The sequence below is a fragment of the Oryctolagus cuniculus genome, chromosome 13 (genome assembly GCF_051225735.1).
Source record: "Oryctolagus cuniculus isolate XC-2025 breed Fujian yellow rabbit chromosome 13, ASM5122573v1, whole genome shotgun sequence".
Lineage (NCBI taxonomy): Eukaryota > Metazoa > Chordata > Mammalia > Lagomorpha > Leporidae > Oryctolagus > Oryctolagus cuniculus.
In genome coordinates, this window is record NC_142879.1 from 57,583,735 (window position 1) to 57,606,492 (window position 22,758).

Below are 22,758 nucleotides of genomic sequence, written 5' to 3' on the forward strand. Positions count from 1 at the left end.
ATGAGCAAACACCAAAAACCAGAGGCTGTGGTAGGTAACTCAGCATCCAGACACCCCCACAGAAGCTCATCCCTCCTCTTCAGCTTGGAGTTCAGAGTCTGGGAACAGCCCTATATGCACCCACAATATCTGTGGCACAGGATGGAGCTGGGGTGCTCTTTCTCCTACAGAGTTCTGTGGAGGAGGGCTCAGGATGGCTACATTTCAGAGGATGAGCATGAGGACAGAAGGAAGGACAAAGGGTTTGCACAGCTGTGTAGGCTCCATTTGCCCTCCCTTTGCAAATCCCATAAAGTCCTAATATTCACATCTACTGAGCTGGGCTTGGTCACCTTGACCTTCAAGAGACATGAGAATAACATCCTATCAGTCAGACTGATTCTCTGATCCTGAGGCTGTGCAAAATGTAGGCAAAGTAAATCCCAAGAAAAGCACCACATTTCCTTGAATCAGCCTGTGACCTTGGACCAGTCACCTCCTTTCTCTGACACAGAATTCTGTCAGCAGACAAAAGGGCGTGGGTGACTTGTATGAATCTGAGGTGCCAGCATGTCACCTTGCTCTCTTCTGGGTCCACCTGCAATTGTCACGGCACCTCAGTTTCTCCCTGCAGGAGTACTGCATAGCTGCAGTCCATGTGGCTAACTATTGCTCAACAACTTACTGTCTGCGGCAGAGAAGGCTTCATGGGATGCACCTAGAGGAATCTTGGTGCCCAGCACCAAGACTCCCCACTGTGGAGCAGGTCCCTTCTTTCCAGGGAAAGACAGACCCTGTGTGCACGTTGGTCCATGTTCACCAGCCCAGCTCCACCCAGGTCCTCCAAGGGGAGGTCCTCCCTGTGCCCCAAAATTTCCAAAATTCCCCCTTCAGCTGTGGTGAGCCCTGAGCCAACCTTGTTTCTGGCAAAGTCAGTCCTGGGGTCCAACTGAGAAAGACCATCCTGGCTCCTTCCCTCCAGAAGCTCGTAGTCTGCAAGGAGAGGGAGACAAAATCTTCAAAACAAAAATAGCAAGAATCAAAGAGCAAGTGCTGTAACATACTCAGTGAGGGTTCTGCAAGAGTGCTGAGGCAGTTCATGGGGGGCATCTGAAAGGTCTACACTTAGGGACAGTTATGCTTGGGGAAGACAAGAAGAGGAGCCCGCTCTACACAACACTGACAGCAGTGTCTGGGGAGGCTCCACTGTGTAGATTTCAGTGCAGAAGTGAGTTTGCCCAGAGAGGAGGTTAGGAAGGTGGCCAGTGGGACTCAGAGAGCTTCGGTGGGGAGGAGGATGTGCCCGTCTGTAACACAAAGAACCAGGTTTCCTGAAACAGAAAGTTGGAATGCGGGGACAAGGACGCAAAGAATGGAGCCAAGACAAATCCTGATCAAGGTCGTTTATTCAACAAGTCTAGTAGTATTTAAACATGACCAGTTGTACACAAGAAGGCACACAAAAGATTTACATATCTAAAAGACTTTTGGGGTTACAAAGAGTTACCAACAAGGTTCTATCATTGATTACAAGGGTATAATAAAACACCTAGGTGATAAATGCAGGTTTCAGGTGTGACTGATTATCTACATCATCTCTTGTGAGAAGTATAACAGTGAGATATGGTTCTTCCTGCTTCTTCCTGGAACCTCCTTAGCCTTTTGTCTGTGCCAGGATGTCTCCATCCATATGTTTAAGTGTAACCAAAAGGGGCGACTGCCTGTGGCTGCCCACAGGAGGAGAGGATGGAATAGAGCCAAAGCTGACTCTGGGGCAGGTGCACTGCCCTTAGAAACCATGAACTCAACTGTGTCCATTTACAACTGTGATGATCTCACGATTTCACTGCCCCACAAGTCCCGTGATACTCACCTCAGGGCTTCTGCTACAGAGGCTCAGAGGTAGGGGCTGTGGCCTCAAAGGAAGCTCAAGTAGGGAAGGATTTAGGGGGACTGGCAGGATTTAGTGTGGACTGAGCAGAGTTCCCCGCTCTCTGCTGTCCTTGTGGGGTTCTGAGACACCAGGCTTTCCCAAAAGCAGTAAATATCATAGTGGGCCTTCACTAAGGACAGGGGACTCACAGAGGGTGGGCAGAAAGAGGGAGGAGGAGGAGGAGGATGAAGGAGAGGAAGGGAATGACAAGAGGAGGGAGGAGAGGAAAAGAACTGAGCAGAGAAAGGCTTTAGTTGCAATCACATCACATGTAAATCTCGCAGATGACACCTCGTCCTATCGACTAGAAGAGAGTGCCTAGCCGAATACACACTTCAGGACAGGTTACTACTTGGGAAAGTGCACCAGGAGGTGAGGGGAGACGAGAGCTGCTAGAAGTCTGCCCACCGTGCCAGAGTTTTGGAGGCCTGGGTTGAGCCATCACTTTCACCGTGAGCATCCCAAATAGAAACCTGGTTTGAATCCTGATTAGCTGCCTCTGATTCAGCTTCCTGCTCATGTGCCTAGGAAGGCAGCAGAAGATGGTCCAAGTGCTTGGATCCCTGCCAACCACATGGGAGTCCCAGATGAGGCCCCTGGCTCCTGCCTTCAGCATGGCCCAGAGCTGGCTGTTTCAGCCCTTTGTGGAGTAAACCAGTGGATACAAGATCTCTAGCTCCCCTTCTCTCTCTGCTGTGCAAACAAACAAATCATTACAAACCTAATTCTGTTCCACACACAAGTTGATAACAGGTATTGTTGGGGACCAAAAAATATGCTGTTTCCAGATCATTAGATCCCTGCAGAGATCCCGAGAGTCGATCACACCGAACTTCAGAAGCAAGGTTTATTCAGGAGTAGAAGCCACGACAGGGACCCCATCCAACCAACCGGCACAGCGGAGGAAGGAGTGTCTCCAATCTTTGGGAGAGTTTTTAAAGGAAAAAGGGGCTACATTAGCAGGAAAAATGAGTTACATATAGCACGGAAGCTCTGGGTACAGGGAGTTGCAGCGGGGGCTTACAGCACAGGAGCTCTGGGCCAGGGAGTTACTTTGTTTAGCATTCTCTCCTGTGCTCTCCTTGGTCTACCAAGCTAGCTGTTCCTGGTAAGCTTTGATATCTCCATCTCTGGAATGCCTGAAAGTCTGCTCTTACAAGGACTCGGGTCTGCTATGGAAAATGGAAGCTGCTTTTTTTGTTTAAAAATGGAGTCAGTTGTCACTTTTGTTCTTCAGTACTAAGGTCAAGGCCTAAAGAAGACAAGACACAGGAAGGTCTGGGAGGACAATATCTGATTTGATAAATTTCAAGCCACTCATGACAGAGAAATGATGCAAAGGAAGGAAGGTGGACAATACCAAGCTCACATAACAGGAATCAGGTCTGCTTTTCAGTTCTACAGGATACTTTGAAATCATTAGACAACAAGGGGATTGGTGAATCGTGTGCACTTCCCACAAATGATTCAAAGACCCTGTATCCCATGTGATCTGACACCCTCTTCTGTATTTAGCTCTACTTTTTGCATTAGGACCAGCCATAGGCTCACTCAGTATTGTCACTTGTATACCTGATGACACCCCTAGAGTAGATTCTAGAATGATCCTACAATGCTGCTGCTGAGACTGGGGGTGTCCCAAGGGGCACAGTAACCAATTCAGGGTTCCACCCTGGTCAAAGTCAGGAAATCTGGAAATAAGGTTCCATGTGTCTGCCACTGTGGTAGCAGCCAGGAAGTCCATAGGTCCTGCTCAAAGGGGGCACTGGTGTCACTGTGTAGAGAAACAGAGACAGAATGGGACAGCAGGGTGGGAATACATTCAATCCCAGCGTGGTTTGGGGACTTCAGATGGGAGAAGAGGGGTGAGATAAGGAAGCCCCAACTGTTACCGCGCCACTTAGCAACAGGTCACAACAGATCCTGTAACCCTGGTAACCAGGCACGAACATTCTAGAGAGAGGCCCCTGCGCAGCTCATTTGGCGAGAGACGCTTGACAGAACAAGATGTTCTCTTGTTGTGTTCCCACTTCTCGAGGCCGTGGCCCGAGAAACCCGCGTGATGAGGGGTTGTGGCAGCGATTCCAACGTTGGTTCTCGCCTCACCCCCACCACACCCAGCCTTGTAGCACACGGCAACCACAGGTAACTCAGGACCACCCAGGATAAAGCTGTTCAGGCCAAGACTTCATGGCGAAAGCACCTGGGCTGCCCCAAAACACCTTTATTGGGGAGGGGGAAATAGTATGTGAGGGGAGGGCCTATCATGTGGTAGGTGGTGGTCAGGCTGGGAGGCCTTAACCTGGTGGTGCTGTCTTCTTCACAACTCAGGTCATGGCTGGCAGAGCGGAAAGAAATCCTCTGGGCACTCATAGCTGCCTAGATGTTATTTCACATCCCGCATGCCAGCACATCCCATCCTCTAGGGGGTTTTCTGTGATGCAAGGTCCATGTGGTCAGGAGAAGAGGAGGTCCCGAGGGGCAGAAACAGAGGGAAAGGGACCAGGCAGGGCCCTGATGCTTGCTCTGCACCTGCCGGGCACTGTCTTTCCAGAGCTCCAAGCACAACAGAGGTCAGAAGTTGCTGAACAAGGTCCTGTACTCCATCTCCCGCATGGAGAGACAGGAGGCCAACAGAGGCCGCTGTTGGCCCAGGGTGAGTAGGAGTGCAGAGGGGGTTCCACATCCTGGCCCCGATGCCACCTGCTTCTTGAGGGTCTTAGATGGGTGTTCGGTGGGGTAGGCAGAGCGCCATCAGTGTGATGCAGGACAAGAATCAGTGATGGCTTTGGCATTGGTTTGAATCCCAGCTCCTACATTTCTGGTGGCTCCTGGAGCTTGCACTGACTGTGTGTCCCTCCTTTCTCCTAACCTAGGTGAAAAATCCATCTAAACTGATCGAGTATGATGCCCACGTTGGGTGGAGGGCCCAGGAAGACACGTTGCAGAAGCTGGTGGACCGCCTGGTGCCTGCCTTCCTTGGCTTTGAGCCCTTATATGTTCCCACCTTCCTGAGAACCTACAGAGCTTTTGCCACCACTGGGCAGGTGCTGAACGCACTGTTAGGAAGGTCAGTCTCCCAAATCTGCAGGCCACCTCAACCTGTGAGTCTTGGCAAGGTCACCCCACCTTCTCCTTATTTTCCCCTCCCTGAAAGGAAGTTCTTGCTTTAGCATTTTATGATTCTCTGAAATTGAGCTGAATGGTTCAATAATTTTTTTTACATATTCCTTTGAGAGAGGGACAAGGAGTAAAAATTCTTCCATCTGCTGTTCCTCTATAGAATTTCCCTGAAGAGATGAGCTAAGAGAGACTGTAGTCAAAAACCAAGAACTCAATACAGACCTCCTACATGGGTGATAGGGACCCCAGGATTGAGTCATATCCTGTCCCCATGGTGCACATTCACAGTGCACTAGATTGAAATTGGAATGAGGACTCCAACCCAGCAGCTTGGATATGGGAAGGGAGTATTTCTAGGGACATACCACTGCATCAAATGTCCATGCAAAGTTAAACTGTTTCCTTATTTGTTGAGCTGGGTCCAGATTCCATCCAGGTGTTTTTGGGTTGAACCAGACCAAGGATATGTGATGAGAGCCAGAGGAGTGCAGACCTTCAGCTTCCTTTGAAACAAGCTGGTTGGAGTTTCCTCCTGCCATGGTGGACATGAAGTCACACGATCAGCAGGACCTTTCTAGGCAGTGACCTTGATCCAAAGCCCAGGACACGCGCCAGTCCCTGTTGGACTTCCCTTCTTGGTAGACCCAGACACGCTCACTGACAGGGGGTGCCAACCATGGGGCCGATGTGATACCGTCCTTGCCTCCTCTAGGTTCCCATGGTTCTCTCCTACTGCTGAAGGTGTACTCCAGGACGCAGTCAAACAGTGAGTGGGTGTGGTGGAAGTGGAGGGACCCAGTTTTTAACAACATTGTGCTGGAAGTGTGGGGACTGTGCGTTGCATGCAATTGAAGGAGCCTTGGATCTGAACCTCCTGTGATGTTCTTGCAGAGATGAGGTCTGTGTGGTGCCCTGTACAAATGAACCAACCAGAGAGCTGGGACTGGGCCACAGGCACTGTGGGGCAGAGAGGGGTAGTGGGAGGACAAGATAAAGCCCTGAGGGAATCCAGCACCACCACCTCTCATCCAAACCTGCTTTCACCATCAGTCCATCCTGGGACCCAGAGTCGGAGTGGGGGCTTCCTGCTCACAAATATGGCTGCAGTCCCACAGTGAGGCATGATGGGTGCTCAGAGGTTGCAGCCAGTGCCCAAGGGTCAGGCACCTCAGGAGATGAGCAGCACTGGGAAGAGCAGACCCATTCACTGTGCTGTCAGCACTACCACTTGAGGATAGTAGCACAGGCCTCAGAAGCCTGGGACAGAGGTTGCACTCCTTGCTTCCTCCTGCTTCAGTTACTTAGGTAGCACCTACTGAGTGCCAGAGAGTGAGTGAACCAAGCAGACAACATCCCACTCCGTATTTGTGGTGCTGGCATTCTAGGGAGGACAAGACACAGACAATAGTGTGCATCAGTGTGTTTCACTGTAAAGGGATATGTGGTGACACCATGGTCAAGGGCTCCCTCTCATAGGGCCATTTGTCAGTCCCCCTTCAGGGACCAGGGCTCTATCCTGCCTGTTTTCCAGTGGCATGAGCTGGGTCAGAGCTATGGGAGGCACTGAAGCCCCATCTGTATCTTGGGAAAATGGTGCAGCCTGAAGGGCCAGGCCTCTCACTGGACTGCCCACCTGCCTCCCCCAGTGCTATCTCGACCATCCTGGCCACCTGGCTGGAGCAATACCCGCAAGATTTTGATCATCCCCCACAGTACACCAGTCTGCACATGCTGCTGGACTATGCACAGCTCATCCTGCGTGACTCAGAGCTGGGGCACCGTGTGCAACTCCTCCTGGGACGATTGCAGCACCCGGAGCCCACTGAGGCAGAACTAGAGGGTGAGCAGGATGGGGATGAGTGCATGTGAGTGCACGGGGAGGTGAAGAGTTTAGGTCACACTCAGAAAAGCTTCCAGAACCAGGGGCGGGTCTAGGAGCAACAAGGGATCCTGATGACTAAAATGGAGGCCCAACTTCCTGAAAGTCATTCAGGAAGCAGAATTTGCGTCAAAGGTTTCCCTGAGAGTCGGAGACAAGGTTTTATCTCTGGAAGGCACAGGAAAAGTCAGGCCTGCTGCTGATATGTTCTCCTCTTGTGATTCCAGGGCCAGCGGAAGCTCCAATTCCACAACAAGAGCTTGTGCCACCTCCATCTCTGTTGCCAGATGGAGCCCCACAGCCAGAACAGGCTCGCATACCAGCTCTGGAAACCTCCAGGGAGCTCACACCAGACCCCACCGTGGCACTAGCTCCAGAGTGCCAGGGAGCTCCAGCAGCTCCTCCTGTAGAGCCAGTGAATGCCGCAGAATCAGATCCAGACCCCACCGCAGTCTCGGATCTACTGCAACCTTCTAGGCAGGAAATGCCTGTTGCCGAGTCCCAAGACCTTGAGCTCTTTGCAGCTCCACAGCTGGCACCTGTCCCTGGGCCAGCGCTCACAGCCCCCTCCCTTACTACACAATATGTAGTAATGTTCATCTTTCTCCTTTACCTCCGCATAAGAAATTACTATTCTGTATACTATAAAATTCGCTTTTAATAAAATATACTATTAACTTTTTAAGGTATTCCATAGTAACCACTTTAATTAATGCTGTGTGTCCATCACCACTGTGTCACTCTGGAACCTTTCATCCATCTGTACTCCCCAAGTCATTGCCCCCAACCGTCCAGACCTAATCCCTGGCAATCTCTTCACTCTCTGTCTTCAGGCCTGTACCTACAAAGGATGTCACATATGCATGCACTAACATAGCAACTGGCTTCTTCTTTCTTGACACTTAGCGTGAAATGTGCTTCTGACATCTTATTTTATCATAATTTTTTTTAGTTATTTGAAAGGCAGAGATCAGAGAGGGGGAGAGAGAAAGATGGATAGAGAGAGACATGTGGAGGGTGGGAGACAGAGAGAAAGAGGTCCTCCGTCCTCTCACTCACACCAAAATGGCACAATGGCCGGGGCTGGGCCAGGCAAAGCCAGGAGCCAGGAGCTTATTCCAGGTCTAGCACGTGGGTGAAGGGGCCCATACACTTGGGCCATACTCCACTGCTTTCCTTGGAGTATTAGCATGGAGCTGGATCAGAAATGGAGCGGTAGGAACTCAAATCAAAGCCCAAATGGAATGCTGCTGGTTAAGGTAGCAGCTTAACCTGTAGTGTCACAGTGGCCAAATTTCTTTGTTTTAACCAAAATTATTTAAAAATAAAATCCCAGAGATATCCAAGTTTATATGTTAAAAATCAATCATCAATAGTAAATATATTCATAAACTCCAAGGAACAGGAAACCTCACTTCCTCTGTGTGGAAGGGATGTATTAATTCTGTTCCACCTGTGCTAGGGCATCCTTGCACCTGTTGAAGTGATTGGGCTGGGTCAACTTGTGCCCACATGGAATGATGGCCAGGACAGTGCCATGGGAAAAACAAGTTCCTGGTCAGTCCGCAGTGAGGATCTTATCTAGCAACAGGTACATAAGCAAACATGCATCCAAAAACATATACATGTCTGCATTTAGATCAATTTATATGAGAGAGAGATTGAGACAGAGATAAATGATGAGACAGACCGAATCTGAGAGATGCGACCAAACCACTAAGAGTGATCTGCTCGGGTACGTGGAACTTTCAAAATCTTTACTATCACCTTGATTCATTATCTCAATGTTTTTGAAAAGAAGTGCATTTTGTGGTATTACAAGGAACAATGTGTTGTATTAGCAAGTGTCCGCAATATTCACGATTTATGAAATTCAAGTTCTCAGCTTGTCTGAACTTTCAGCATTTTAGACAAAGACAAGAACTATTTCATCACTAAAGCAAGCAGGCCAGTTTAACAGCAAAACGAAATAAAGGATGATGTGGTCCTTTCACTCACAAGTGTTGCTCACTCTACGAGTTACTCTCCCATCCTGTCCTCATGGTGAGGTGCAGGCCTGTCTGCCTTGCTTAGGTGGGGACACAACACGGCCATGTGCTCCACTGCCATCTCCTGTCAGCTTGCGGTGAAAACAGTTGGTTTCCTGTCCCTTGTGCACCTTCATCAGCCACACAACTCACTCAGTAGACCCTGCTGTGCAATCCTGGACTCTGCCAATTTTCCACTCCCAGAATATGCTGAAGGGCGCTCATGCCTTTCTGAATATCGAGTTTTTAGTATGGATGCCTAGAAGTGAAACTTCAAATTGCACACATTTCCAAACTGCTGCCTTCAGGTTTTCAGTTTCTTCCAACAGTTGGAGCCCTGTTGGAGAAAACAGGAGCTGCAGGGACACTGACAGTAAGCCCTGAGAGTCAGAGGGAGGTGGACAAGCCAGCAGTCGTGGCTCCCACAGTGCCCGGAAAGGACAACAGGACAGGGGAAGGCCCCACTCAGCCCCTAATGAATCCTGACCCAGCTCTCAACACAGCAGACGTGAGGGGAAGCAGGAGAGGCAGGACTTGTCACACTGCCTGATTTCTCTCCCTGCTAGCAAGTAGCCATTTCTTGTCACTCAGGAAACTACACTAGGAGGAAGTCATCAAATTATGGAGAGCACTTTGAATGTGCAGGCACGAGGTCACATTCTCAGCTGCAACACCAGGACCCACGTGAACTTGTCTGAGCACAAGTGTTCATGACAAAGCATACTTGGTAGGTGCTTAGAGAAATCAATGGGCAGATCACAGTCACACAGAGGCTTACAGCTGAGAACAGCACTGAATTACCACCAGGCCCTTCCCGTATTGACCTTTGTCACTACCGGGGGCCAGCCACTGACCCTGGTATTCCTTATGCTCAACCTCTGCGTGGGTGTGTCCCTGCATCTCTCAGGACTCCAAATTAGGAGGAAGACAGCACTTATCTCCCCCCATGGAGATCAGAGGAGTCCACCTGGTGTGGGACTACTTGGTGAAACCAAGATCAGCACATCCTCTCTCTGGGGCTGACAGTTTAAGAATGCTAAGTTTGCTGTGTTGTAAATTCTGGCTTCATTCAAAGACACTGAGATATTGTCTGTGTCTGCAAAGGCACACAGACTTGTTGTTATTTGAAACAATTTCATCTGCTGTAGCTCCAGCATCAGCTTTAGCGCCAGTCACAGAGCCCACCCATGGCTGGTGCCAGCTCCACAGAAAGCAGGAGCTCCAGGCACAGCCACAACATAGGAGTTAGTGCCTATTATGGGCATCAGGATCAGAGGTAGCACTCTGGCCAGCTTTACCCATACTCTCAGCTCCTGGAGAGCTCCGGTATGCAGGGATGGTTCAATATTCACAATCAATCAATCAATCAATGTGATACATCACATTAACAAAATGAAGGACAAAAACCTTATGATTATCTCAACAATGCAGAAAAGCATTTGATAAAATTGATCACTCTTTCATGTGGTCATAATAAGCCAATTGGGTTTAGAAGGAACACTCTTCATCACAATCAAGGTCATTTATGACAAACCCATGGCCACCATCCTACTGAATCGGGAATGTTGCAAGTTTTCCCATGGAGATCCAACAAAACAAGGATGCCCAGTCTCACCATTACTATTCAATATGGTCCTGAAAGATTTAGCCAGAGCTGTTAGACAAGTAAAAGAAATCAAAGAGACATAAATTGAGAAGGAGGAAGTCAAATTATCCCTATTTGCAGATGACATGATTCTATAGATGGGGGATCCAAAGACACCACAGATGAATGGAACTCACAGATGAATTTGGTAAAGTAGGAGGATATAAAATCAACACACAATCAATACACAAAAATCAATAGCCTTTTTATACACAGACAATGCCACAGCTGAGAAAGAACTTCTAACATCAATCCATTCACAGTATCTACAAAATCAAATCAAATACCTTGGAGTATATTTAACCAAGGGTGTCAAAGCTCTCTATGATATGAATTATGAAGCATTAAAGAAAGAAATACAAGAATATACAAAAAGGGAAAAATCTTCTACATTTTTAGATTGGAAGAATACATATCATCAAGATGTCCACACTTCCACAAGCAGTTTATGGATTCAATGTGATAATAATCAAAATACCAAGGACATTCTTCTAAGATCTAGAAAATAATGATGCTGAAATTGATATGGAAATATAGGAGGCCTGAAAATGCTAAAGCAATCTATTTTTTTTAAATTGTCACAGACATTACAGTACCAGATTTCAGGACATACTACAGAACAGTTAAAATCAAAACCGCCTGATACTCATACCAAAATACAGATGGATAGACCAATGGAACAGAATAGAAACACCCAAAATTTATCCAAGCATATACAACCATCTTATATTTGACAAAGGAACCAAAACCAATCCCTGGAGCAAGAAGAGTCTCTTCAACAAACGGTTCTGGGAAGAACTATGCAAGACCGATAACTTACACTTACACAAAAAGCCACTCAAACTCTTTTAAAGACCTAAATTACATCCTGATACCATCAAATTGTTAGAGAACATGGAGGAAACCTTGCAAGACATTGACATAGGCAAAGAGTTCTCAGAAGGACCCCAGAGGTACAGGCAACAAAGCCAAAATGGATAAATGGTATTTCAAAAATTGAGAAGATTCTGTACTGCACAAGAAACATTCAGCAAAGGGAAGGCAACTGACAGAATGGGAGAAATTATTTGCCACTTATACAACTGATACAGGATTAAAAACCAGAATATATGAAGAGATCAAGAACCTCAGCAACAACCAAACACATTGGTTTTTATACACATTGTGTATTAAGAAATGGGCCAAGGTCTTAAACAGGCATTTTTCAAAAGATGAAATCCAACTGCCCAAGTGACAAAAAAAAAAAAAAAAAATAAGTGCTCAGGATCACTAGACACCAGGGAAATGCACAACAAACCACAATGAGGTGCCCTCACAATCATTAGATTGCCTTTCCTACAGAAACCAAGGAACAACAAAGGCTGGCAAGGATGTGGTTCAAATGGTACCCTAATCCACTCTCGGTGGCAATGTAAATCGGTAAAGACACTGTGAAAGATAGTATAGAGATACCTCAGAAATCTGAATGTACACCTACCATATAACCCAGACATCCTACTCCTGGGAATTTACCCAAGGGAAATGAAATCAGCATATGAAAGAATTTTCTGTACCACCATGTTTATTGCAGCTCAATTCACAAGACAGAAGATATGGAATCAACCCCAATGCCCATCAACTGAAGACTGGATAAAGAAATTAGAGGATAAGTACACCAGGGAACACTACACAGCAATAAAAAAAAATGAAATCCAGTCATTTGCAACAAATTGGATATATCCAGGAAAACATCATACTTACTGAAACAAGCCAGTTCCAAAGGGACAAATACCACATGTTCTCTATGATCTCTGAAAACTAATAGAGCACCTAAACAGCAATCTGTAGAAGTGAAATTGACATTTTGAGAAGCAATGGCTTTGAAAAGCCTTTGTCTTGCCCGTTGAGGAACAGTCTGTTAACTGCAGGGAATTATACAGTCGGACTCAAAGTAAGGAGAAGAAATAGAAAACTAAAAACTACTGTTGGTGATCTACAACACACTATCAAATGACTCCACATATACTTTCTAGGAGTTCCTGAAGGCATGGAGTGAGAGAAAGAATTAGAAGGCCTTTTTTTGTGAAGTTGTAACAGAAAGTTTCCCTAATTTGGAGAAAGAAAGGGACAACTGAGTACAGGAAGCACAGAGAACTCCTAATAGAGAAGACCAGAAAAGATCTTCACAAGGACACATTGCACTTAGATGCTCCCAGTAAAACATAAAGGTATTAAAATGTACAAGAGAGAAATGCCAGATTACTTTAAGAGGATCTCCAATTCGACTCACAATGGACTTCTCACCAGAAGACCTACAGGCTAGGAGACATGGGGAGATATATTCCAAGTCTTAAGAGAAAAAACTGTCAACTCAGAATACTGTACCTTGCAAAGCTACGATTTATGAAGAAAGGTGAAATAAAGCCCTTCCCTAACAAACAGATAGTCAAAGAATTCGGCACCACCCATCCAGCCTTACAAAAGATGCTTTAGGATGTGCTGCACACAGAAACACAGACAAATGGTCATCACTACAAAAGAAGTTGCAGGCAGAAAATCTCCCAGTAAAAGTACAAAGGAAATCAAAGTAAACAATAGCAATACTTGCCAGAAACTGGCAGGCCCAAGTCCTTACTTATCAGTGACTACGTGAATGTAAATGATCTCAAGGCTCCACTTAAAAGACACAGACACGCTGAAAAGACAATAAAAAAAAAAAAAACAAAAAAAAAACAAAAAAAAAACAAAAAAAACACTCCATCTATTTGCTGCTGACAAGCAACACATCTCACCAACAGGATGCACACCGACTGAGAGAGAAAGCATGGAAAAAGATCCTCAGAAGTTCAGTGTTTCATGTTTTATGGCTACCTGTCCCAGCAGCAGAACATGATGCAGAACTATGGGAGGATGGGCACCTACCCACGCGTCACTCTGCAGTACCACGTCGAATTCAAGGACAAGATTGTGCTGGACGTGGGCTGTGGCTCTGGGATCCTGTCTTTTGCTGCCCAGGCAAGAGCCAGGAAGATCCATGTGGTGGAGGCCAGCACCCTCCACTGCCCAGAAGTGCAAGTGTTCCTGCCATGACTGACACAACATCACGTCAGAGGCGCCTTCATCCTCCCTCCACCCAGCACCCACTGACCTGGCCTTGACATCTGTCATGGGCCCACAGGGCCTACAGCTAGCCCCCAGGTTGGGGAGGGAGGTGGGCCCTCCTTCCTTCAGCTCCCAGGCCTTGGTTACCATGGGCATCGCATGCTGCTTTTTTTTTTTTTTTTTTTGAGATGATTACAAACATTGCTTTATTAAGACCTAAGTAATAAACCCTTTGAACACTGGAAAGAGGATGTGAAGCCAGGAAGTTATGTCCTAACAGCTTGTGTCCCTGGGGCTGCAGAATTGTCCAGGGAAACCTGCCTCAGCTCTGTGCAGGAACAGAGCTCGCGGTGCTCTGTGGACTTCCTATCCGGACAGGTGGGAAGGGTCCTCCTGGGGGTGGGATTGTCCCGGTCACTGCTGATGATGGCACTCATGTGGGTCCAGTCTGTGGGGGACAGGCGGGGCCCTCCTTCCTCCTAGTCCAGGGTCCGTCCTGCAGTGCAGCTCCCCGGGACAGCTGCTGTGGGGTTCAAAGCTGTGTGTCTGCGTGGCCAGCCTGAACCACTGGTGATGTCAGCAACGTCCAGGAAGGCCACCTCAGCCGCCGCCTCCCACTGCCACTTAAGGGCCCGGCACTTCTCTAAGGAAGGGTTACCCCTCATGCCCAGAGCATCCAGCTCAGCCCGCACAACAATCAGGCGCTCCTCGTGGGAGCGACAGGACTCTAGCAGCTTCTGAGAGTTGCGATGGGCACCACAGGCCCGGATGTAGCGTTTCAGCCTCCTCACAGCCACGGTGTCCTAACCATGTCGAGTGGCACCAGCTTTCCCGCATTTGGGCTCTGGACTTCCATCTGAGGAGGAAGATGTGCTTCGTGTCCTGCCTTTCTTGGAGCTCTTCTTGGAAGAGCATTCTTCCCTCTCCTCCTTGAGGCTGTCCCCTGCCTCACTGTTGCTCCCCTCCCTCTCCAAGTCGCTGTCCTCCCCCGCCGGCCTCACCCAGCGTGGCCGTTTCCAGGGTGCCGGCAGCAGTGGACTCCACTGTGCAGCTCTCATCCTTATCCTTGCAACTCCCCCTGTGCTCTCCACCCTGGCCCTGGGTCCCTCCCTTTCTTTTCCTATGCACTAGTGGTTCATCCTCACTCCCGTCACACCCACTGTCACCCCTACTGCCGCCTGCCTTTTGGACCTGACCTTCTCCACTGTCCCGAGTTCTCCGTTAGCTTCCTCTCCTCCAGGGCTCACCTTTTCCCTCTGTTTCTCCTGGCATGCTGTTTCTAATCCTTGTACCAACTGTTGCTCTTGAACCAACTGTGGAGAACAGTTTTATATCTGTGTGTGTGTGCAAATTGTTGAGTTTTTACTTAGTACAGAGTTGGTCTTCTGTGTACAAAGTTCATTGAAAATGGGTCTTATAGCCTTAAATCACAATGTACAACACATTATAACTAGTACTCCAATAGTATATTACACTTTTGTGTTTCTGTGTGGGTGCGAACTGCTGAAATCTTTACTTAATATATATTTAATCGATCTTCTGTATATAAAGATAATTGAAAATGAATCTTGATGCAAATGGAAGGAGAGAGGGAGCATGAGAGTGGAGGGTTGCAGGTGGGAGGGAAGTTACGGGGGGAAACCACTGTAATGCATAAGCTGTACTTTGGAAATTTATATAAAGTAAAAGTTAAAAAAGAAACTAACAAAAAAAAAGAAAATGCATCTTAGTGGAGAATGAGACTGGGAATTGGTAAGGGATGAAGAAGAGGGTGGGAGTATGAGCAGGAGGGGGATACAACAGGAGCAATCACTATATTCCTGCCGATGTATTTTGAAGTGCAGTAACTTTGCATTCCATAAATAACAGGTTTATGAGGGGAAAAAAGATATATTACAGGTCATATATAATCAAAGCAGCCTAGTAGGTGTATAAAAACAGAGGTGTAGAGCCGTGCAATAGAAACCACAGGAACTAACCCTTGGATCTACAAACAATCTTTGACAAATGAAGACTGTCCTGATGAAAAGACAGTCTTAAACAAATGGTGGGTTTTTTGGGGGGTGGTGGGTGGGGGGAGGAATTGAATTTCCAGGGCTGGCATTGTGCTGTAGTGGGTAAAGCTGCCACCTGTGGGATGACATCCCATATGGGCACCAGTTTGTGTCCCAGCTGCTCTGCTTCTGATCCTTCTCCCTGCTGGTTGCCTGGGAATGGCAATGGAGGATGAGTCAGGTGCTTGGGTCCCTGACACCCATGTGGGAGACCCCAGGGGAGGCTCCTGGCTCCTGGCTTAGGACTACCCCCATCCCAACCAATGACACCATCTGAGAGGTGAACCAGCGAATGCAGAATCGATCTTTCACACCTTTCTTTTTGACTCTGACTTTCAAATATATAAATCAATCTTTGGGGAAAAAATCAGATTTCCACATGCAGGTGTTAGAAACAAGACTTCTACCTGATATCCTATACAAAAATCAACTCAAAATGGGTTAAGGATCTAAATAGAAGACCTGAAACCTAAACAAAACTCCTAGAGGAAAACATTGAGGAAATGCTGCAAGACACTGGCATAAGCAAAGTCTGCTTGGATAAGACCCCAAACCACAGGCAATACAAGCAAAAATAGATAAATAGGAATCCATAAAGCTAAGGAGCTCGGGGCTGGAACTCTGGCACAGTGGGTTAATGCCCTAGCCTGAAGTGCCAGCATCCCATATTGGCACCGGTTCGAGACCGGGCTGCTCCACTTCTGATCCAGCTCTCTACTAGGGCCTGGGAGAGCAGTGGAAGATGGCCCAAGTCCTTGGGTCCATGCACCTGCATGGGAGGCCCAGCAGAAGCTCCAGGCTCCTGACTTCGGATCGGCACAGCTCCAGCCATTGCGGCCAACTGGGGAGTGAACCATCGGATGGAAGACTTCTCTCTCTCTCTGTCTCTGACTCTCCTCTCTGTGTAACTCTGACTTTCAAATAAGTAAATCTTTTAAAAAAAAAACTAAGGAGCTCCCACACAGCAAAAGAAAGAATTAACAAAATGAAGAGGCAATCAGCAAAATGGAGAAAATACTTGTAAACCATGCGTCCCATTTGCTCCACTTATGATTCAGCTCCCTGCTCATGTGTCTGGGATGGCAGTGGAGAATGGACCACTGTATTCCAGTTGCCTCTTCTTTCCTTACCAATTAAATCTGTATGTAGAAACTGAGAGTTATGGTAACTGTTTATACAGTTAACCTATGGAATAAAGAATAGGTGTGGTTCTCTCAACACTATATCAAACCAACACTCAACATTCATAACTCACTCAATCACACCTCACAAACCATCATACATACTAGGGACCAAAATGTCTAACAATTTCCAGCTTAAATTCATTAAGTGTCCACAGGAAGCAAAGATACTCAGCTTGCTTATACCCCTTGCACCCCAACCTTAGAAAACAGAAAAACAAATACTTCTCTATATTTCAGCTTACTTAATGCTTATGGTATTGACTGCACATGACAAGGCACAGAATAGATACCTGTGAATGGTGGATAGGAGAGTAGACAACTGACAGATGGGATCAGGCAAGCAGTGAAGGAGGAGAAAAAGGCAGACGACAGCAAGAAATAAAACCAAAGGAACCTCAGAATCAAAGCAGCACATATAATCTGTAGACCTCAACTACAGGACTGCAACATTGAGCTGAAATCAGATTCAGCTGGAAAAGAAACAGAGGCCCTCTGATTCACCCAGCCCTTTCCTGATGTTGAATCCTCAGAGACAGATTCTGTGTTCCAAGAGGGTAAGACTCTAATACAAAGACCTGGAGAAGGCAAAGCAGTGTAGGTTCACTGAGCAGCCAGCAGCAGTTGATGAAGGGGAGCGAGGCTGCATGGGTAGGCTTTGTGCAAGCCAGAGCCTGTGCAGGACTTACACACAGAGGGTGGCAGCTGCTGCTCCCCCTTCCCCACCTCTCTTACAAACTGACACCCACCTGTAACCTCCCAGCCACATCACTTTCTTAGGCTTTCTTCTCCAAACCTCCTTTCTCATCCTGAGAAAGTAACAAAAATGCTTACAAACATTAAAAGTGAAGAAAGATGTACTGCATATTTATAAAATAATCATTCCCCAAAAAACAAACCCTAAGGACTAAAAATATTCTTTGCAAGTGTCTGGTCAATTCATATCCTGCCAGGTTTTGTATGCAGTTTCAACACCTTTCTGTGTAAGAAAGTCGGGGATGATCATTTTGGACAATGAAATTTATTGAGGCAATAAATCAGGTTCAGGAAGCAGTCGGGACCAATCATCTCCTATGAACCAAGCAGAGTGATGGGGCTTTGTATCCATTCTGTACACAGATCTTAACATTATTCATCTGAAATAACTCCACTATCTTCATGCTTATATGAAAAAATTGCCTGAATTCCCTTAAATGTCAAAGCTAGGATACAACAAACCTAGAATAACAGTGGTTATAGAAACTATTGCTACCATCCTCCCACTGGGCTAAAAGATGGAAAAGCACTAAAAACAACTACTCTATTGCAGATATTCACAGCTGACAACCAGATCCTTAAATACACTTAAAACTCAGCCAGTCCTCAGTTCATCAAGTGGTCTTTAAAATACATAACTAAAACTTTGGAGTACTTCACAGTGATCCAAGTCATATTCAAAAGAAACAATGAGAAAGGATGTTTCAGAACAAGATAAAATTAGTTAAAACTAGTGCCCTCAGTCCCTAATTATTCTGCAAAATTCTACTCATACAAAGAACTCAGGAAGCCATTCTACAGGAGGAAAGGATAGCATCTCTATAAATCTCTTTCCATTTATCCACACTCTAAACAACAAGGATGACTCTTTCATTCATATATTGGAAGTTAACTAGACTTGTTCACCTATTCAGGGGCTATTTCTAATGTTCTTGGCCTTAAAAAATGTCAGTGCAACAATTCAGCAAGCCCCTGGAGAAAATGTGAATGCCTAGAATGAAGCATTCTCTGCTGACATGAAACCTAGAAACCTTTAGCACAGACAAATAGCATCCCATAATGACAGTTGTAAAGTCTGTACGTTTTATTGATGAGCTAGTGCTCTGAATATTCACTGACATCCTTGCTTTTATTTGATAGACTTCAGAAATAGATTTGCCTGTTAAAGACATAGCCATATCCATGGGCAACTTACCAGCTGAATCCCATATGCAAGTTGGCTTACTTGCCCAAGTGTTGGGTTGCTGAGGAAAGTAGGATGAACAGCTGTACTCCCTGCCTTGTGTAAGGTTACAGATGGTTAGGACACGTACCAACACAGAGGCATTTAATAGACCTCCAATACATATAGCTAAAATCCAAATAAGCTGTTATAAGCTGGTGACAAATTGAGCCAAAAACAAATTACGAGGGACTGGGGAGGGGAACGAAAGCCAGCCCTAAGAAAAAATGGCTGACAACAAAGAAACTGTCATGAAATTGTAGAGACCAAATTCTGGAGCAGCACACTGAGTTCAGCAGGCTACACATGCCACAAGATGGACAAATGATGTGCATGAAGATCACTGAGACGTTAAAAATACATCACATTTTATACCATGTTTTCAACATAAGACCAATAAGCACATAATGGATCTGGAAAGGCTCCTATCAAAAGTCATGTAGCAGGGGCCAGCTAAGCACATGGTGTGGCGTGTTAAGACTTTGCCTGTGCTGCCTGCATCCCACACAGCTTCGAGTGTGCCACTTCCAATCCAGTGCCCTGCTGAGGTGCCTGGGAAAGCAGCAGAGGATGGCCCAACTGCTCGGGCCCCTGTACCCACATAGGGGAGACCCAGATGAAGCTCTTGGCCTCCGCTGGGCCTAGCCCTGGCCATTGCAGATTTTCAGGCAGCACACCAGCAGATGGAAGCTCCCTTTCTCCCCCCTTCTGTTTCTCCTTCTTTCTTTAACTCTCCCTTTCAAATAAATAAATAAATCTTTTAGAAAAGTGATTTAGCTGGACTGGCATCATGGCATAGAACTTTAAACCCCAACCTGTGGTGCTGGCATCCCATATGGCCTCTGGTTCAAGACCTGTCTTCTCCATTTCTCAATCAACTCCCTACTGATACACCTGGAAAAGCAGATTTCAGACAAATTTACTGTAAAATATTTAAATGCAGTAGACTAAGACATTATCCGTTTCTTAACAGCTGGAACAAGATAAATCTTTGGTCTATCTCATTGTAGAAATTTTTTTATCACTATCAAGGGGACACAAATATGTGCCATTAAATTCCCTCTTGATTTCAATTTTTCCTTGCATTAGAAAAGTAGCTGAAAGCAAAATAAAAATCTGTTCCCCCTGCAGAGCGGAGAGCCCATCATTCGATGTTTTAAAAAGAAAACATGCTTATGAATATATGATGACTTGTTTCAAAACAAGTTGGGAATAATCTGTTAAAATTCAAAAAAAATTAAGGCCATAAAGCAATTTCCCTAAGTAAAAGTCTAGGGATTCCCTAGTCTCTGGTAATTTCCAAGAGATTGTAAATTAGCAAGCAATGCCAAGAATCAATTATAATAAATGAATGAATCCCTGGCCAGAAGTGCCGGCATCCCATATGGGTGCTGGTTCGAGACCTGGCTGCTCTACTTTCTATCCAGCTCTCCGCTATGGCTTGGGAAAGCAGTAGAAGATGGCCCAAGTCCGTGGACTCCTGTACTCATGTGGGAGATCTGGAGAAAGCTCCTGGCTCCTGGCTTCGAATTGGCAAAGCTCGGGCTTTTGAGCATCTGGGTAGTGAACCATCGGATGGAAGAATTCTCTCTCTGTCTCTGCCTCTCCTCTCTCTCTGTAACACTGATTTTCAAATAAATGAATAAATCTTTAAAAAAGGAGATAAATAAAAGTTCTTTAAAAAAAAATAAGGATCAAGTGTGCCAGCAGAGGAAGATCAATGAGCCAACGGCTAAACCCAGGGCCTGAGTCCATCGACAGTGGCCACCACAGCTAGAAGGTCCATGAGAGCTGCCTGGAGAAAATCTGCTCCTGGCCAGCAGTCACCCTTCAAATGCAACCAGAGGAAGGCCAACAGTTCAACCATTAGAGTATGACTTGAAGAAGCACAAAATCATGGAAAACCTTTTAAATCAAGTCTTTTTATTCTGTAACCCCTTTTTAAAATGATTTATTCGTTTTCTTAAAAGGCAGAGTTACAGAGAGAAAAGGAGAGACAGAGATCTTCCATCAGCTGATTTACCCCTAAAGTGACCAGGGATGTGCCAGGCCAAGCTAGGTTCCAGGAGCTTCATCAACATCTCCCATGTGGGTGGCAGGGACCCAAATACTTGGGAGCATCAACCCCTGCTTTCCCAAGTGCATTAGCAGGAAGCTGGATCTGAAGTGAGGGGCTGGGGATGCAACTGGTGCCCATGTGTGGTGATGGAGCCAGAGGTGGTTGATTTTCCCACTGCGCCACTATGATAGCCCCTATATTAGCTTGTCTTTGACATGGTTTTCCTGGAGCTGGCATTGTGACAAATCAGGTTAACCAAGCACTTGTAACACGGGCATCCATGCTGGAACACCAGTTTGAGTCTTGGCTGGGCAGCTCCACTTAAGATCCTGCTCCCTGCTAATGTACCTCAGAAGGCAGGACAGGATGGGACCAATACCTGCGTCTCTGCAACCCATGTGAGAGACCCAGGCAGAATTCTGGGTGTCCAAGCACCAGCTGTGGTGGCCACACAGGGAATAAACCAGTGGAATGAAAATCTTTCTCTTTCCCTAATGTCACTCTGACTCCAAATATGTAAAATAAATATTTTTAAAACAGAATTTCCTTCCACACACTGTTTTAGAGCATTAAACATCAGGAGCAAAGAAAGGCACTCAGACAGCAGTCAGGAGATTCTGCCGCATTCTGTGTCTGCCTCCGAGTGAATCCCAGGATGCTCTCTCAGAGTTTGTTCACCTCTTCCCCAACATTTCCTCACCACTCACCAGACTATGTTAAGCCTATGGAATCTATTTTCTAAATCATGTTGAGTGAACAAGACAAACATGTGGACACTGACACCCCTGAAACACTGCTTATGGGGCCTGGATGGGGTGTGGTGTGCTAAGCAGCCCACTGGCACACCTGTGCTCTACCGTGGAGTCCCAGTCCAAGTTCTGGCTGCTCTGCTTCGAATCCACATTCCTGCTAATTCATCTGGGAAGCAGGAGGTGGTGGCTCCAGTGCTTGGGCCCCTGTCTCACTCCTGGGAGCCCCAGATCAAGTACTCAGCTCCTGGATTTAGCCTGGCCCAGAAACAGCAGTTAGGGCATTTGGTGATGTGACTATATCCATAAACAAGTGTGTACTCACACACACACACACACGCTTGATAGATGAATGTTACCTATAAATTCACAGTCCTACATGAGTACAAACAGCAATTAATGCTAATGAATAATACTTGTAATTATAGTGAATTATTCAACTGTCAGAAAAAATTATGATAGCTAGATGAGCAGAAAATACAGATTTCTCACTGACATTAAACTCACAAAAATTCATTCAACAACTTTCCATTTTGCCATCAGAAATGATCTATTTGTTGTTTGGGTTTTCACAATTTATCTTGTGGTCATGAGACTACAAGCACTCTTTTATCTGAATCTACAGAATCAAAGAAGGGAAGGAAAAAGTGGATAAAAAACCAGCATTTAAAATGACACCAGAGGCCATGTTTATGAGAGTCTACAAATGCATATTAAAAGGTAACTCAGAGAAAGTACAATATGGTCATAAAAATGGTTAATGCATTCTCAAGAAACAGCTGTCCTCATGGAGTAATTTCTTCCAATTTAAAGTTTGAATCATAGCCTACTAACAGATTTTAAAATTTTGAAATAGCATTTCAAACTTTTTTTTTTAAGATTTCATTTATTTGAGAGGTAGATTTACAGACAGAGGAAGAGACAGAGATCTTCTGCTTACTGGTTCACTCCCCAGATGGCAGCACGTAGGCCAGAGCTGGGCCAATCTAAGCCAGGAGCTTCTTCTGGGTCTCCCACATGAATGCAGGGGCCCATCCTCTGCTACTTTCCCAGGCCATAAGCAGAGAGCT

General features: G+C 46.1%; 1 non-coding gene across 1 annotated transcript in view; it reads right to left on the minus strand.

Annotated features, from left to right (window-relative positions):
* Window positions 1-1,367: 1,367 nt before the first annotated feature.
* LOC103351033 (formin-2) overlaps window positions 1,368-22,758 on the minus strand; it is a 67,451-nt gene continuing 46,060 nt past the window's right edge. Inside the window, exon 5 of the transcript XR_016219025.1 lies at window positions 1,368-2,833. This is a non-coding gene — a transcript (formin-2). The remainder of the gene's footprint in view (window positions 2,834-22,758) is intronic.